Raw genomic sequence first — 15,173 nt, forward strand, 5'->3', positions numbered from 1 at the left:
GGTGAGTGTTCACCCTTCTTCCCTTCTAAAAGTGGGGCGCGTGTGACACATTTTTTCCCAACTTGGACTTCCATCACGGGGGACGCCTGGGTCTTACAAACAGTAAGGTTTTCAAATTGAGTTTCAGAGGGCACCTTCGCAGCCTGTGGCTCCCCATCAGCTCTGTTTTTCAAGGTAGACTTCGCCTTGGTCGATCAGGAGGTCCAGTCTCTTCTGGACAAGGGAGCAATCTCAGAAATCCTGCCACACCTCAGAGGTTTCCTCTGCAATCTCTTCCTAGTAGACAAGATGGGCGGGGGACAACGGCCTGTCATCAACTTACACGAGTTCAATGAGTGGCTGGTCTACCGCCCCTTCAAGATGGAGGGCATCCATCTGCTTCACGATATTCTTCGTCCCAACGTCTGGATGGCGCGCCTCAACCTCAAGGACGCCTACCTTGCGACCGCTATATTCACGCCCCATTGGCGGTTTCTGCAATTTCCCTGGCGGAACAGGACTTATGAATTCACCACTCTCCCTTTCGGCCTGTCCTCCGCTCCTTGGTGTTTCACCAAGGTACTCCGGCTGGTGATCAACAGCCATCGGGCATGAGGCTCATCGTCTATCTAGACAACATTCTTCTTATGACACAAGACCCCAGAACACTCTCTCGTCGCCTCCAGACAGCAGGTGGCCTCCCCTTCAGAGCCTCGGGTTTGTGATCAATGAGGCCAAATCCACTCTGACTCCATCTCAGAAAGTAGTTTTTCTCTGCTTTTCGATAGACTCTGTGGAGTTCACCCTCAGCCTTCCCTCTCACAAAATGACAAAAATCTGTCACGAGATTCGGAGCCCAGACTCAGATATTGCTCAGGCAACTAGCTTTCTCAGAGCCTCCATTCAAGCTATATTTCCTGGCCCGCTCCATTACAGAGCCCTCCAGCTCCTCAAGGCTATACACCTACGCAAGAGCCTCTCTTGTTCTCACAAAGTGAGTCTGTCAGCGGACGCCAGGGAGAAGCTCCAGTGTTGGCTCTCCCACATCGAGGCCTGGAATGGATGAGCCATTTTCGGTTCCACGCCGGATATCATTGAGTCTGACGCGAGCAGATGTGGTGATTTCACCATGGGAGGCATTTGGTCTCCGTCGGAGCAACAGTTACTCATCCCCCCCCCAGTGCTTTGAGACCCTCAAGGGTGAGTAGCGCGCTCTACAAACCATTGATTGATTGATTGATTGATTGAGTGCTGGACCAAGGACTCAATCCTGTCCTGCGTCTTTCTCAAGATGGACAATATCTCGGTGGTCCGATATATCAACCATCTGGCAGGCACACGCTCGAGGGCCCTCTAGGACTGCACGGCAAACTTTTGGCAGTACTGCCTAGATCATCAGATCTCTGTCACAGCGGAGTATCTCCATGGTCAGGACAACCAGGTGTCAGACTTCCAATATCACCATTTCCATGACGTGAGTCTCTGGAAACTACACCCGTGGGTGTTTGCGGATCTCCAAAGCATCTGGGGTCCCTTCTCTGTGGACCTCTTCGCCTCCCGCATGGATCACCAGCTTCCCAGGTTCTTCAGCTGGAAACCAGATCCCCTTGCGGAAAGAATGGATGCATTCCTGCAGAACTGGCAGGAGGAAACAAGCTATGCCTTTCCCTGTGTGCCATGATCACACAAGTTTCGGCCCAGTGCGGCTACAGAGAGCAGACGTGGTGCTCATTTCACCGATTTGGAGATTCTTGGGATTCTCCAATCCCACTCCCCCACTTACAAAGTCTTCACCTCAATCCAAACTGTGTTCCTCACCCATTGATCAAGCAGGGATCTCTGACCCTGATGGCTTGGCGGATTACAGGGCCGATGGGCAGACAGCACAGTCAAACGCTACCGTTCACCTGGAGAAGGTGGTATCGTTGGTGTCTGTGACAGAGTATCAATCCCGTGGCAGCAGATGTGACCTCCATCTTAAAATTTTTGGCCTCTCTGGTGGAAGGGGGTCTTGCTTATAGGACCATCATTACCTTCCATCACTCCATCTCTGCTGGGCACACCATGGTCAATGGTTTTCCTGTCAGGGAGCACCCTTAGGCTGTCGCCTGCTTCGAGGCATCCACCTCTCTTTGCCTCCAGAACCTTGATACCCACAGCTATGGGATGTCAATCGGGTTTTGAACTTGTTTCTGTCCTGGCAACCAAATAGATTCCTCTCTAGAAAGGAACTTTCTGCGAAATTAGCCATGCTGCTTTGTCTAGTCTCTTGCAGACGGGTTTCGGATGTCAGAACCCTAGATGTATCTGGTAGGATTTTCTCCCCAACAGGGGTTACCTTTACAACCCGTAGACGCAACAAATGCGGAACGAAATCCATCTCATTTACCGCTTTCCCGGAATCCCCCAAGTTATGTGCGGTATCTTGCCTAAAGGCATATGAGGAGATGTCAGAGGAGTTTAGACCTCCCGGGGAACGCCCGTTACTCATTGCGCTTAAAAAGCCTCAAGGGTGTGTCCTCCCACAAGATTGTCCGCTGGGTTCGGTGGGTAATGCAGGAAGTTGGTATCGACATACGTGCATTTGGAGCGCATTCTACTAGAGGGGCAATGGCCTCCAAAGCATTTACCCTGGGAGCTCATCTGGAAGACATTCTGAAAGCAGCAGACTGGTCTTCAGACTCCACCTTTAAGCGGTTTTACTTTAAACTTGTTATTGATATGGCTCACTTGGTTGTGAGCAAGCTTTAAATGAGCATAATTCTCGCCTCCGGTCCTGAATAGAATGAAAAATGTCCTAGGTAACGTAACAGAAAGTTTCAATACAAATATGACTCGGAGGAAAGGATTATCCCACCCAGGGTACAAGTTCCTTGACTGCCTTCTCTCCCTCGGTATTGGAGTAAGTAAACCTGTTCATTAATTTGTTGGAGCTCTTGTCCAGTTCTCATGTGACTGTCCTTGAGATGTTTTTCCCACAGGGTCAAACCTTTTTTTTTTTTTTTTTTTGAAAACCTTTATTATGACAAGTATAGGTTACACAGCTTTGTCGCCTACAACCTGTACAGTCAGGCCGGCAGCTTCAAATTTGCTTTGAAATATATTTCACACTGAGGGGGTACTAGTCTGACACAGCAAGCCTCCTACAACCCATCAGGGCCGGCCGCGTTTAGGGCTATCGGGAGCTGTATGAGAAAGCATTACGAAATACTGTAGAGAACGATGAATATAGGATATAGGATGCTTGAGGTTTCACAACTTTTTTTTCCTTTTTTATTTTGGTGTTATGTAAATCAACTTAAGCTTAACCATAACAAAAAAAACAAAAAAAAAATCTGACAAACTGATGGGTCTATCGCTGACTGCTCTTTCTCCTGTGTACCCCCCACATCTGTTGTATGAAAAAAGGAGAAGTGTGGGGCAATTCGAAGTACAAGGGGGAGGGGAGGAGTAAAGAAAAAAGGGGGGGAGGAGATGTGACTGTTGAGCGAGCGTGGAACCAGGGTAGATGCTACTATCATTGCTTCAGGCTACATGTAGATCAACTGTGTCATGGGGTACGCACTGAACCAGCTGGGCAGCAAGGGATATGAGTATTGCCCCATGTGTTCAACCTGTAGGTTGAAAGTGGAATGTGGGTCCCGAACCCAGTGAATGAACTTACGTGTGACCATAAGTATGCGACAGGAGTTTCCGCGTGCAATGGTGTAGGTAGAGTTTTACATGAGAGGCGTGGTTAGTGTATTGGGGATGACGGCAACGAGTGTGATTTCTCCAGTATTAGGAGTGTCTTTCATAGATTCACATGCTTGAATATTCCCCGTCGTCGAAGTGGGAGTCCCACGGTACATAAAGATAGCAATAATGCTAATTTATATATATATGTAATAACATAATACATAATAAAAATAGAGATAATACACACTGAAAAACCTCTACAATGGTTCCTCCATAGGAATGCATTATAAAGAGAAAAACTCATTTGTAACATATCAGTGTCATTATGTTAGTCCAAACTGCAGCCAATCAGGCTCAAGCACCCTCTAGAACCTTCTCCTCAGAAGCTCCAGTCCTCAGATTTTCTACCGCACGTCGTGTGAAGGGAGTCTCCCTGAGCTCTGCTCAGTTTTCTTCTTTCAACTCTTCTACTTCAGTTGTTTCTCAAGATGTCAAGTAAGAAGTCTTTGTTTAGGCCTTGCTCTTCCTGTGGGAAACTGCGTTTGTTTGAGAAGGACCCCCACCAAAAGTGTATTTACTGTTTATATCCAGAACACAAGGTGGCTGACTGCAAGTTCTGTAGAACTTTTCCTGCTAAAACTCTCAGAGATAGGGAGGGTCGTCTTCTTCTGTGGTTGAAGCGCCTTCAGGACAAAGACGCAGTTTTGTCAGACGCAGAGAGTTTCCAGTCAGGTCCTTCAACTGCTGCTTCCAAGCGTGGCAGTGTTCAGGAGTTACCATCTCCTTTTCTGAAGAAGAAAAAGCTGGCCTTAACTGTAGCCCAAGTAAAACCTACTGCTACTATAACTTCTGTGTCTACGCCCAAGAGACCTGGCTCTCAGGCGTCTTTTCCAGCCTCTATAAGTGTTGTTACACTTATGACGACGACCATTCCAACGACGAAATTGGCTGCTTTGGCTTCGTCGACGATTACAGTGATGACGACGTCTGCTTCTTCGTCGTCGACGATTGTCTCGTCGACGGCTTTCACGTCGACGAGAGCCTCAATTTCCTCAATCTCGTCGACGATCCCTATTATATCGTCGGCGAAGAAGCTTCCGTCGACGAAAAAATCATCGTCGACGCTACATGTCCCGTCGACGAGTTCGACGACGACGAAGGTCCCGTCGACAAAGAAAGTTCCGTCGACCAGCTCGTCGACGACGGCTTAGTCGACGAAAAAAATAACACCCAAGGATTCGTCGACGAAGCTCCCGTCGACGAAGGCTCCGTCGACGGCTGTGGCAAGACACTCGTCGTCGACGACTACATCTAAAAAATCACCGTCTCCGACAGCTGTGTCTACGTCATCATCATCGACGGCTGCTCCAGGTAAAACATCTACGTCGACTAAGTCAACGACGGCAACGGCTACGTCGACGGCAGCTCTGCCTTTACATTCTGGAGCGCAGCAGGAAGACGCAGTATCCACTTCAGGATCAATGTCTTTCGCCACTATGCCTCTAGTGCCTTTGGACACTTCAAGTACTCCAGTCATTACGGAGCCTTCCATGGGCAATTTCCAGGAATCTACACTCCAGTTGCCACCTCCTACTCTCCAGCCTCCCTCACCGATGTTGGCTAATGACCAGGAAACAGAGTCCATTGCGGAAGACAATGTTTTTGGTGATGCCCACAGTCCATCGGACTTGATTATTAAGTGTCAGGACACAAGTTCTGAAGACGACGTGGAGGAGGACGATGACCAGCAGGAAGAACAATATGTACAGGTTCCAATGGCAACATTTCCAGTATCTCTGTTTTCCAACCTCCAGCATATGCTGGATGATTACAATAGGAGATTTCCTCCAACACCTCAGGGTACTCCGAGCCATGCTACATCTGAGATAACGGAGCCTACTCAACATCAGCAGCAGCCTTCAAAGCAGACTGCTCTTCCAGAAAGGCCCCGTCAAGCTATCCCCACTAATTCTCAACAAGAGGTGGTGGATGAGGCAGAGCCGGAAAGAGAGGAAGGAGAAGTTCCCCAGGATACGGATGATGACCAAGACCCGGATATGGCAGAATTCGATGACTATCGAATGCAAACGCCCTCTCCTCAGCCGGGCGACTCCGGTGATTCACCTCCAGTTGACATCGCTAGCTTCCATATATTGATGGATAAGGCGGCAGACCGCTTCAAATTACCAGGAGCGCAGCGAGAGGAAGACTGCTTTCTCTATGACTTTAAGAGCCAGCCTTACAAACAGGTCCACACCATACCTATTATCGAATTTGTGTGGAAGGAGGGAATAAAAATCATGCAGGCTCCTAACTCCTTACCTGCTCAACTCCCTCGGCTGGAAAAGAAATATAGGGCCCCGACTGGTTCGCCCGCTTGCTTGATCTCGCATCCTAAGCCGGATTCAGTGGTGACCCAGGCAGCGCAACGACAAGCACGTAACCCTGCAACTCTAATCACTACTCCACCGGATAGAGGTGGTCGACGTTTGGATGCGATTGGCAAGAAGTTTTCAACCATGGCGTCTACATCAGTCCGTGTCGCAAATGCGTTGGCCATTTTAGGTCGTTTCGACCGACAAATGTGGTCAGACATTTCTGCGCTAGTCTCGTTGATTCCGGAGGCATCCAGAGTGGACGCGCACCAGATCCTTGAAGATGGCATGAGGGCATCAGAAGAGATAATTGACTGTGCTGTGGACGTTGCGGGTACTGGTTTTCGTATCCTTGCCAGTGCTGCGGCTCTCCGGCGTCAGGGTTGGCTAAAATCCACATCGTTTCGACAGGAGGTCCAGTCGAAGATACTTGACATGCCGTATGACGGTGAGTCTCTCTTCGGCTCTCACATCGATGAGGCAACAGAATCGATAAAGAAGGATACCGATACGGCAAAGTCGCTTGGATCCTTACAATTCAAAAAGCAGCCTTTTTCTGGTGCGCGTGGACGAGGCACATCTTCAAGCACTTTTCGAGGAGGGCAGTCCCAGTACCGGCAGTACAATCAAGGAAACCAGCGTTACTCCAACCAGCAGTCCAATCGTCAGCAGCAGTCAAAGCCCTATAGAGGAAAATCTTAACTATAGGGGTGCCAACAACAAATGTCAATGACTTTCTAGTTCCACAGAGAGTTGGAGGGCGAATCTCGCAGTTTTATTCCGGTCTATGATAACATCGGACCAATGGGTATTAGACATTGTACACAGGGGTCATGCCTTGGAGTTCACAGAGATTCCTCCAAATTCTCCACCATCAGGCCCGCCACCTCCCCATCTCGAGGAACTACAACATCAGGTTCATCTTCTGATAGAAAAGGGTGCAGTCGAAGTGGTTCCTGTATCTCAGCGAGGGAAAGGTTTCTACTCACGGTTTTTCCTCATTCTCAAAAAGACGGGAGAGTGGCGGCCCATTCTGGATTTGAGAGCTCTCAATTTGTTCCTAAAACAACAATCTTTCCGCATGCTGACGTTATCGGAAGTCTTGCGACTTCTCTGCAGCGGAGATTTTCTAACAACAATAGACCTGCAAGACGCCTATTTTCATGTGCCAATACTCCATCGGAATCGCCAGTTCTTGAGGTTCAAAGTAGGTCCAATACACTATCAGTTCAAGGTGCTACCTTTTGGCCTACGTTCAGCACCTCGTGTCTTCACGAACGTTTTGGCTCCGTTCATGGCTCATCTGCGTCTTCAGGGAGTTCAGATTTTTCCTTATCTGGACGATTGTCTTCTAAAATCCCAATCTCCTCAACAGCTGGTTCACGACACACGTCTGTGTCAGCAGACGTTCGAATCACTGGGGTTAACCATCAATATGGAGAAGGCACACTTTGCACCGCTGCAAAGAAGAAACTTCCTGGGAGCAATTCTAGACACGGACCTGTCAAAAACCTTCATCTCCCTCGAACGTCTTCAAAAGATAGTTCGTCTGGTCTCTCTCATCCGGTCAAAGCAGTCAGTTTCTGTGCGGACATTAAAGTCGTTTCTGGGGATGGCATCGTCCTGTATCGCACTGATCCCAAATTGCAGGTTGCGCACTCGTCCTATACAGGAAGAATTAGACCTGCAATGGCGCCAGGTGTCGGGGTCTTTCAACGACCTGGTGAGGGTAACGTCCCGCATGAAGAACAGTTTGCTTTGGTGGGAACAACCATCCAGTCTGGACGAAGGAACTTCGTTTCTAGCCCAGTCTCCGGATCTGACGTTGACTACAGATGCGTCCATGGAGGGTTGGGGCGCTCATCTCCAGGACCTTTCCATCAAAGGCAAATGGACGGCGACACAACGAACCTGGCATATCAACCGGCTGGAGTTGATGGCGATCTTCCTAGCGCTCAGATCATTCTTGCCCGTAGTGCAGGGGGAGTCGGTGCTGGTTCAGACAGACAACACCACCAGCATGCACTACATGAACAAACTGGGCGGCTCAAGATCTCAGCCACTGTCTCGACTGGCTCAAAGGATTTGGGATTGGGCTCTAGTCATCAAATTTCTTTACTGGCGGTCCATCTGCCGGGGGTATCCAACATCCTGGCGGATTCTCTGAGCAGGTCCACGTCATCCACTCACGAGTGGGAGATACATCAGCCGACTCTAGACCTAGTGTTCCGCCGTTGGGGTCGTCCCATGATAGACCTCTTTGCAAGCCCAGTAAATCGAAGTGCTGATCCTTCGCAAGCTGGCATCCCCACCCAGAGTCCAGCGGAAATGCCCTCCTCATGGATTGGCACGGGCTGTTTGCTTATGCATTTCCACCGATCCCGTTGGTTCCGAGGACTTTGTGGAAAATGCACAGGCAACCCTGCCACTTAATACTGATCGCCCCTCGTTGGCCCAGACAGGCATGGTTCTCAGAACTGCTTCAGTTATCCCAATGCACACCCCTTCATCTGCATCCACGTCCAGACCTCCTGACGATGGACGAAGGTCGAATTTGCCATCCAGACCCATCAACGCTTCAATTATCGGCATGGAACCTGAATACGTTGAATTTGCAAATTTAGATATGCCCCAAGAATGCAGAGACATTCTAGCGTCTGCTAGAGCTCCATCAACCATCAAAACGTACAAGCTAAAATGGAAGCGTTTTTGTCATTGGTGCGCTGCATCCAATATCCATCCAATCAATTCCACTCCGGAACAGCTTTTGCCTTTCTTTCTGAGCCTCGCTCAGTCTGGTCTCTCTCATGCCACCTTGAGAGTTTTTCTAGCAGCTATTTCACGCTTTCGACACAATGGTTCAACGTCTCTCTGTTCATCCAGAATAATCCGACAGTTCTTTAAAGGTCTCTTCAGGAAGTTTCCTCCTGTTAGGCGCCCTCCTCCGGCATGGCACCTCAACGTGGTGTTGTCACAGCTTATGAAGCCTCCTTTTGAGCCAATTCACAGAGCAGACACCAAGTATCTTACCTGGAAGGTTGCATTACTTTTGGCCTTAACATCTTCTCGTCGTGTAAGTGATCTTCACGCTTTCACGATCAAGCCTCCGTATTTGCAATTTAAGCCCGATGGAGTGTCACTTCGTACCAATCCTTCTTTTTTGCCGAAAGTACCTACTGATTTCCATTTGAACGAACCTGTCTTCTTAAAGACTTTTTTCCCGGATCCAAGATCTCCTGCGGAACAACGATTACATTCTTTAGACATCAAACGTTGCCTAAAATTTTACATTTCAAGGACTACCCCTTTCCGTAAATCCGATCAACTGTTTGTAGCATATGGACGGATGGGGAGGGGACATTCAGTGACAAAACAAACAGTTGCAAGATGGCTTTCAGCAGCCATATCTTTTTGTCACCAGCAAGCTGGCAAGCCTTTACAGTGTTCACTGAAGGCACATTCGACGAGAGCGATGGCGTCTTCCACCGCTTTGTTTGCTGGGGTGCCTCTACACCAGATTTACCGAGCAGCAACATGGTCCAGCAGGCACACCTTTACCAGACATTACTGTTTGGAGGCTGTGAGATTTCGGCTGGGGTCGTTGTCTGCACTGCGGGGTTCTCGAAAAGATTCGCACACACGGGCTTTCTGGGTAGTGCAGGTTTTATTGCTTTATACAATCGACGTTTTTGAACAGGCACTCTATAAAATGGTAATGGCTGGTCCGCCTCCTCCGTCCTGGATCTTCCTGCCGCTGGTCGTCTGTCCCAAGGTCTCCTGGGGGTTGTAGGCCTTTTCCCCGCCGTCTCGCTGGTCTCGTTGCGCCGGTGCACCGAAGAAATCAAAGGAAAGAGAAAAATCCGTCTCAGTATTGGTGCTGGATAAAACGTCTCTCAGGGAAGGGAGTGAGGGGAAACACACGTGAAACCTTCTACCCTAACTTTGGGATGTGAACCCTGGTGAAAACCAACAGGGCGTGAAGGGGTGTTCTCGTTTTTATGAGGGTTTCCCTCGACTACTGCCTCCCCACGCTGTGTTTTTGGACCGTACCTGGGTGAGCCACACTTCCGTGTTAGTGTGGCTGGGCGATGCGCGTCCCGCAGAGCCCCCTGGCTTCCCGCGGTAGTCACCCTCAGGTTCGGTGTCTGGTCCTGCCGCCGCCTTCCCTTCTGGAGTCGTCCCGTAGCTCGGCCTCGCTTCAGGTTCCGTCCGGCTCCACCTTCGAGGTCTCACTCCTCTTTCCCCGCCGTGCCTGGGATGCTCTTGCTGCTTTTCCTCCACCTCCGTCCTACTCTCCCCGTCCTCCTCGTCCTCCGTCCTCCGATCTTCCTCCGTCCTCCGATCTTCCTCCGTCCTCCGCTCGTCGTCTTCCTCCTCCGTCCACTCCGCTCCGCTGTCTCTCCACTCGCTCCACCAACCTCCAACTCCGCCTCCGGGTGTCTCGCACACCTGGCTGGACTCCGGGATGGGCTTTACGTCGTCAGGGAGGGTGTGTCGCCAATCCGACTCCGCCCCCTTAAAGGTGTAGTCCCGTAGGTGCTCCGCTTCAGGGCGTCTCCGTATGACGTCAGGGGTGTTCCACGCCTCTGTATGCTGGAGAAAAAGGACAGATACATTAATAGGCATACCAGGGGGGCCCTCGTCCGGGTCCCCCGTGTCACAGAGGCCATCAACGAAGCGGATACCGCAGTGGGGCAAGCAGTGCTTCGTCATCTTTTTAAATAAGGTGAGCCTCTGTTCCCTCCTCCATTTCTTTCTGTGATTGCTATATGCTTTTAAGCTGTATGTTATTGTCTTCAAGTTTGGAGAATGTATTTAGCAATCCCAGCTCTAAGGAGGTTACTGCTATCTATTCTATTCAAGCATGTGAATCTATGAAAGACACCCCTAATACTGGAGAAGAACAATTGTTACTTACCTGTAAACAGGTGGTTCTCCAGTATTGGTGTCTTTCATAGATTCACATGCGACCCACCCGTCCTCCCCTCAGAGGCTCTCTTCTCCTCATCCACTCTACTTCATGGAGCTTCTGAGGAGAAGGTTCTAGAGGGTGCTTGAGCCTGATTGGCTGCAGTTTGGACTAACATAATGACACTGATATGTTACAAATGAGTTTTTCTCTTTATAATGCATTCCTATGGAGGAACCATTGTAGAGGTTTTTCAGTGTGTATTATCTCTATTTTTATTATGTATTATGTTATGACATATATATATATTAGCATTATTGCTATCTTTATGTACCGTGGGACTCCCACTTCGACGACTGGGAATATTCAAGCATGTGAATCTATGAAAGACACCAATTCTGGAGAACCACCTGTTTACAGGTAAGTAACAATTGTTCATATCACGCGTGAGGTGCTGTATCTAGAGTCGGAGGGGCGATCTCTTGCCGTGTCTCGTTTTCGTCAGACTGAGAGTCAGCTTGCAGTCGTAGAAGGTACGCGGCAAGCGGAACCCATATGTCCTTGGGTCTTGATTTGTGGGGAAGTAGCTCCGCGTAATTGTGCAATTGGTCTTGCCATGTGGCCATTGTGGTTAGCCAATCTTTGAACTTAGGTACTCGTCCTCGCCCCCATCGACATGCCACCTGTCATTTTGCCAGGAGAAGGCCTAGCGCAAAAAATTTACGGTGCGCGTTCAACTCGGGGCAAGCCTGGCCAAGCAGCGCAATCTTCGGGCAGGGTGACACAGTCACTCCAACCATGTCAGACATGGCTTTGAATACTTCTTCCCAAAAAGTTTCCACCGCTCGGCACGTCCATGCAAGGTGGAGGAAATCCGCGCCCTCTGCCTTGCAGCGCAGACACCGGTCATCATCCCGGAGTCAAAAATGATGCAGTTTGGCCGGAGTGTAATAAAGCCTGTGCAGAAATTTATAATGTACCAGCCTGAGGCGTGTGTTACCCGTCACTGCAGTAGTGTGCGCGCAACTGTCCTCCCATTGTTCATCGGACATGGGGACATCTAGGTCGTCGTCCCATTCCCGTCTTGCTCTAAGGGTAGGAGGGGATGGGGTTGCCTGCGTGTGTTTATAGAGCATGGAGACTACGTGCTTAGGGGTTTCAGCTTGGAGCAGAGAGTGGAGGGGCTGGACTATGTCCGGTTCATCCGGAAAGGCTGGGGTGACCGCCCTCACTCTTTGCCTCAGTCGTACATATAGGAATGTATCCATGACGGAGGGGGGTACATCACCGAAGAATTGCGCTGATGTGCGGAAGCTGCCCCGTAGGTATAGGTCCCCCCACGTATGGAGTGCCAGTCTTGTGAGCAGTTTACAACCGTTTCCTCACAAGTTATGCTAAGTCGTGGGTCGTGCGCCAGGGTCATAAGCAGCGAGTATAAGAATGGCGTCCCCATGGCTTCCGCCAACCGTCTCCAGGCCAGTATCGTGCAGTCGACTGTGGTTGGGTCTCAGTCAACGAGTTTGGCCTCGGAGTAGAGGTAGCCCGATGGTTGCATCGGCCTCATGTAGCCGTCCTCTACCGCCAGATGTGCCATAAAGGGGGGGGGTGAAGCCAGTAAGCGGCAAAGTGACCTTGTGCACAGTCGTAGTAGCATCGGAAGTTAGGTACATCGAATCCGCCCTGGTGGTAGGGAAGCATCAGTGTCTTCAGGCCTATCCGGGCCTGTTTCCCACCCCAAATGAGTAGCGACATTTGTGAGTTTATTGTGCGGAAAAAGTGCGCACCTGGATTGTATGGTATATTAGTGAAGAGATATAGTAGTTTTGGTAGCACAACCATTTTAATCAGTGAGATGCTTCCCGCCATGGAAAGTGGAAGGTGTATCCATCTGGTGACACTGTCCGTCAGTTTGTCCATAACCGTCCCGTAATTGGCCCTAATGAGCGCGTCTCGCTTTCTAGTCACAGTTATACCTAAATATTTAATCTCCTCTGCCTCCCAAACTAGGGGGTAATCCAGGGGAAATTGCATGGTTTTGTCTGTCAGTGGGAATAGGGCTGATTTCGACCAATTGATTTGTATGCCCGAGATCCCTCCGAATTTGGTAATTTCACGCAGCAGGGGTTTTAAGTTCTCCTGAGGTTTATGCACGTAGATGGTCATGTCATCAGCATACAATGCTATAAGCAACTGTCGTTCCGGGTAGATGAGAGAGCGTTGGTTGTGGTGTTGACGCAGTTTGGCTGCTAATGGTTCAATCGCAATGGCAAATAGAACTGGGGACAATGGGCATCCCTGTCGTGTGCCGCGGTGGATCTCAAAAGGAGCCGAGCGTGATCCATTCAGCACCACTGAGGCCTGGGATTGCCGGTACAATAAACGAATCCAGTCAAGGAAACTGAAGGGGAAACCCATTCTTTCTAGTAACGCCAGCAGGTAGTCCCATTCTAACAAATCGAAAGTCTTGGTGGCATCGAGAAAAATAGCGGCCGCCTCGCAGGTGGGAGTTATGTCTTGTATCACAGCTTGAAGGGTACGCAGATTATGGGACGTCGCACGATTCGGGACAAAGCCCGCCTGATCTGGCAACACCAACCTCTCCATCAGCAGGTAAAGACGTGACGCCAGGACTTTAGCCAGTATTTTAATATCAGAGTTTAATAGGGAGAGGGGTCGATATGAACCACAAGATTCCGGCGACTTGCCTGGTTTTAGCAAGGACCTTATTAGGGCCTCCCGCATAGTGGTTGGCAGAATATTTTCCTCCAGAGCCGTATAATACACTTGTTGCAGGATTGGGGCTAGGATATGCATGTATGTTTTATAAAAATCAATTGGCAACCCGTCTGATCCCGGCGATTTACCCAACTTCATGGACATTATGGCATCAGTTATTTCTTCCAGCTCAATAACATGATGAAGAAATTTTTGTTGGGACGGTCCTAACCATGCGAGCGCAGTATCCTCCAAATAAGTGTTTAGGTTTATAGGAGTGGATCTTTGAGAGGTGTATAGTGTAGAGTAGTGTTCTGTGAGGACCTTGAGCTGGTCTGGCAGGTTCCTTTGCGGAACATTGTGCTCATCTAGTAGGGTAGTGATGTAGTTTTGATATCTAGGGGGGTTAACAGTGGATGCTAGTGCTCTGCCCGGCCTATCCCCTTCCCCGTATATGCGTGCAGCATTCGGTTTCCCCCGGAACTGACATTCCTTTGCTGAAAGTTCTGCATAGTTATTAAGTTTCTCTTGAAGAGTAGCTTTAACCGAGTGGCCCTGTATAGGATCATCGACATCCCGTTCTAGACGTTTTAGTTCAAGTTCAAGTGTACGCAACTCGTCACGCAAGGACCTGAGGACTCCGCCCCCTTTGGCAATGCACCAGCCCCTTACTGTGACTTTAAAGGCCTCCCAAACCGTGGTCAAACTGGACACCGAGGATATGTTGCGGTCAAAAAAATCTTTTATGTCCTGTTCGAGTTCCGCTCTGAAGGCCGAGTCTGTTAAATGAGCCAGGTTAAGTCGCCAACTTAAGTAGGGGGAAGCATCTAGTGGAATGCGCAGAGTTACCAATACTGGGGAATGGTCAGAGAAGGTGCGTGCGAGGTGGGACGCCTTAACCAACCAAGGAGAAAGTCCGGTGGTGCAAAGTATGTAGTCTAAACGTGCCCAGGTGGAGTGCACTGCTGAGTGGTGTGTGCCCTGTGCGTGTGTGGGGTGTATATGCCTCCAGGTGTCTATTAAGCGATGTTCCTCTACGATGTCCGACAGGGTGCGTTGAGTACGTGTGTAATGCACAGCTTGGGGGTGAGATCTGTCCATAGTTGGCCGTAGTGCCGTGTTGAAGTCTCCACCCAGGATAATGTGCGCGACTCCCAGCGATTGGATCTTACCCCATAGCGTGAGGAGTGATGTAGGGTCATCCGTGTTCGGCCCATAATAGCATGCAAATAGGATTGTGTGGGAGTAGAGCCTGCCCCATACCATGCAATATCTGCCTCCCGCATCTGTCTCAGTACCAGCGGGGGTGAACTGTACACCACGTTTAACCAGAATTGTGACCACCCTAGCATAGTTGGAATATGACGAGAATACTCTGCTGGAAGCCCAGCGGGATGCAAACAATGGGGAACTACCTGACATTAAATGTGTTTCCTGAATCATTGCAATGGAAATTCCCTGCCTATCTAAGTAGCCTAATACCTGTCTCTTTTTCCTCGGGTTGTTGAGACCCCGTA

This window comes from Lissotriton vulgaris, chromosome 10 (assembly GCF_964263255.1).
Source record: "Lissotriton vulgaris chromosome 10, aLisVul1.2, whole genome shotgun sequence".
In the NCBI taxonomy this organism is placed as follows: domain Eukaryota; kingdom Metazoa; phylum Chordata; class Amphibia; order Caudata; family Salamandridae; genus Lissotriton; species Lissotriton vulgaris.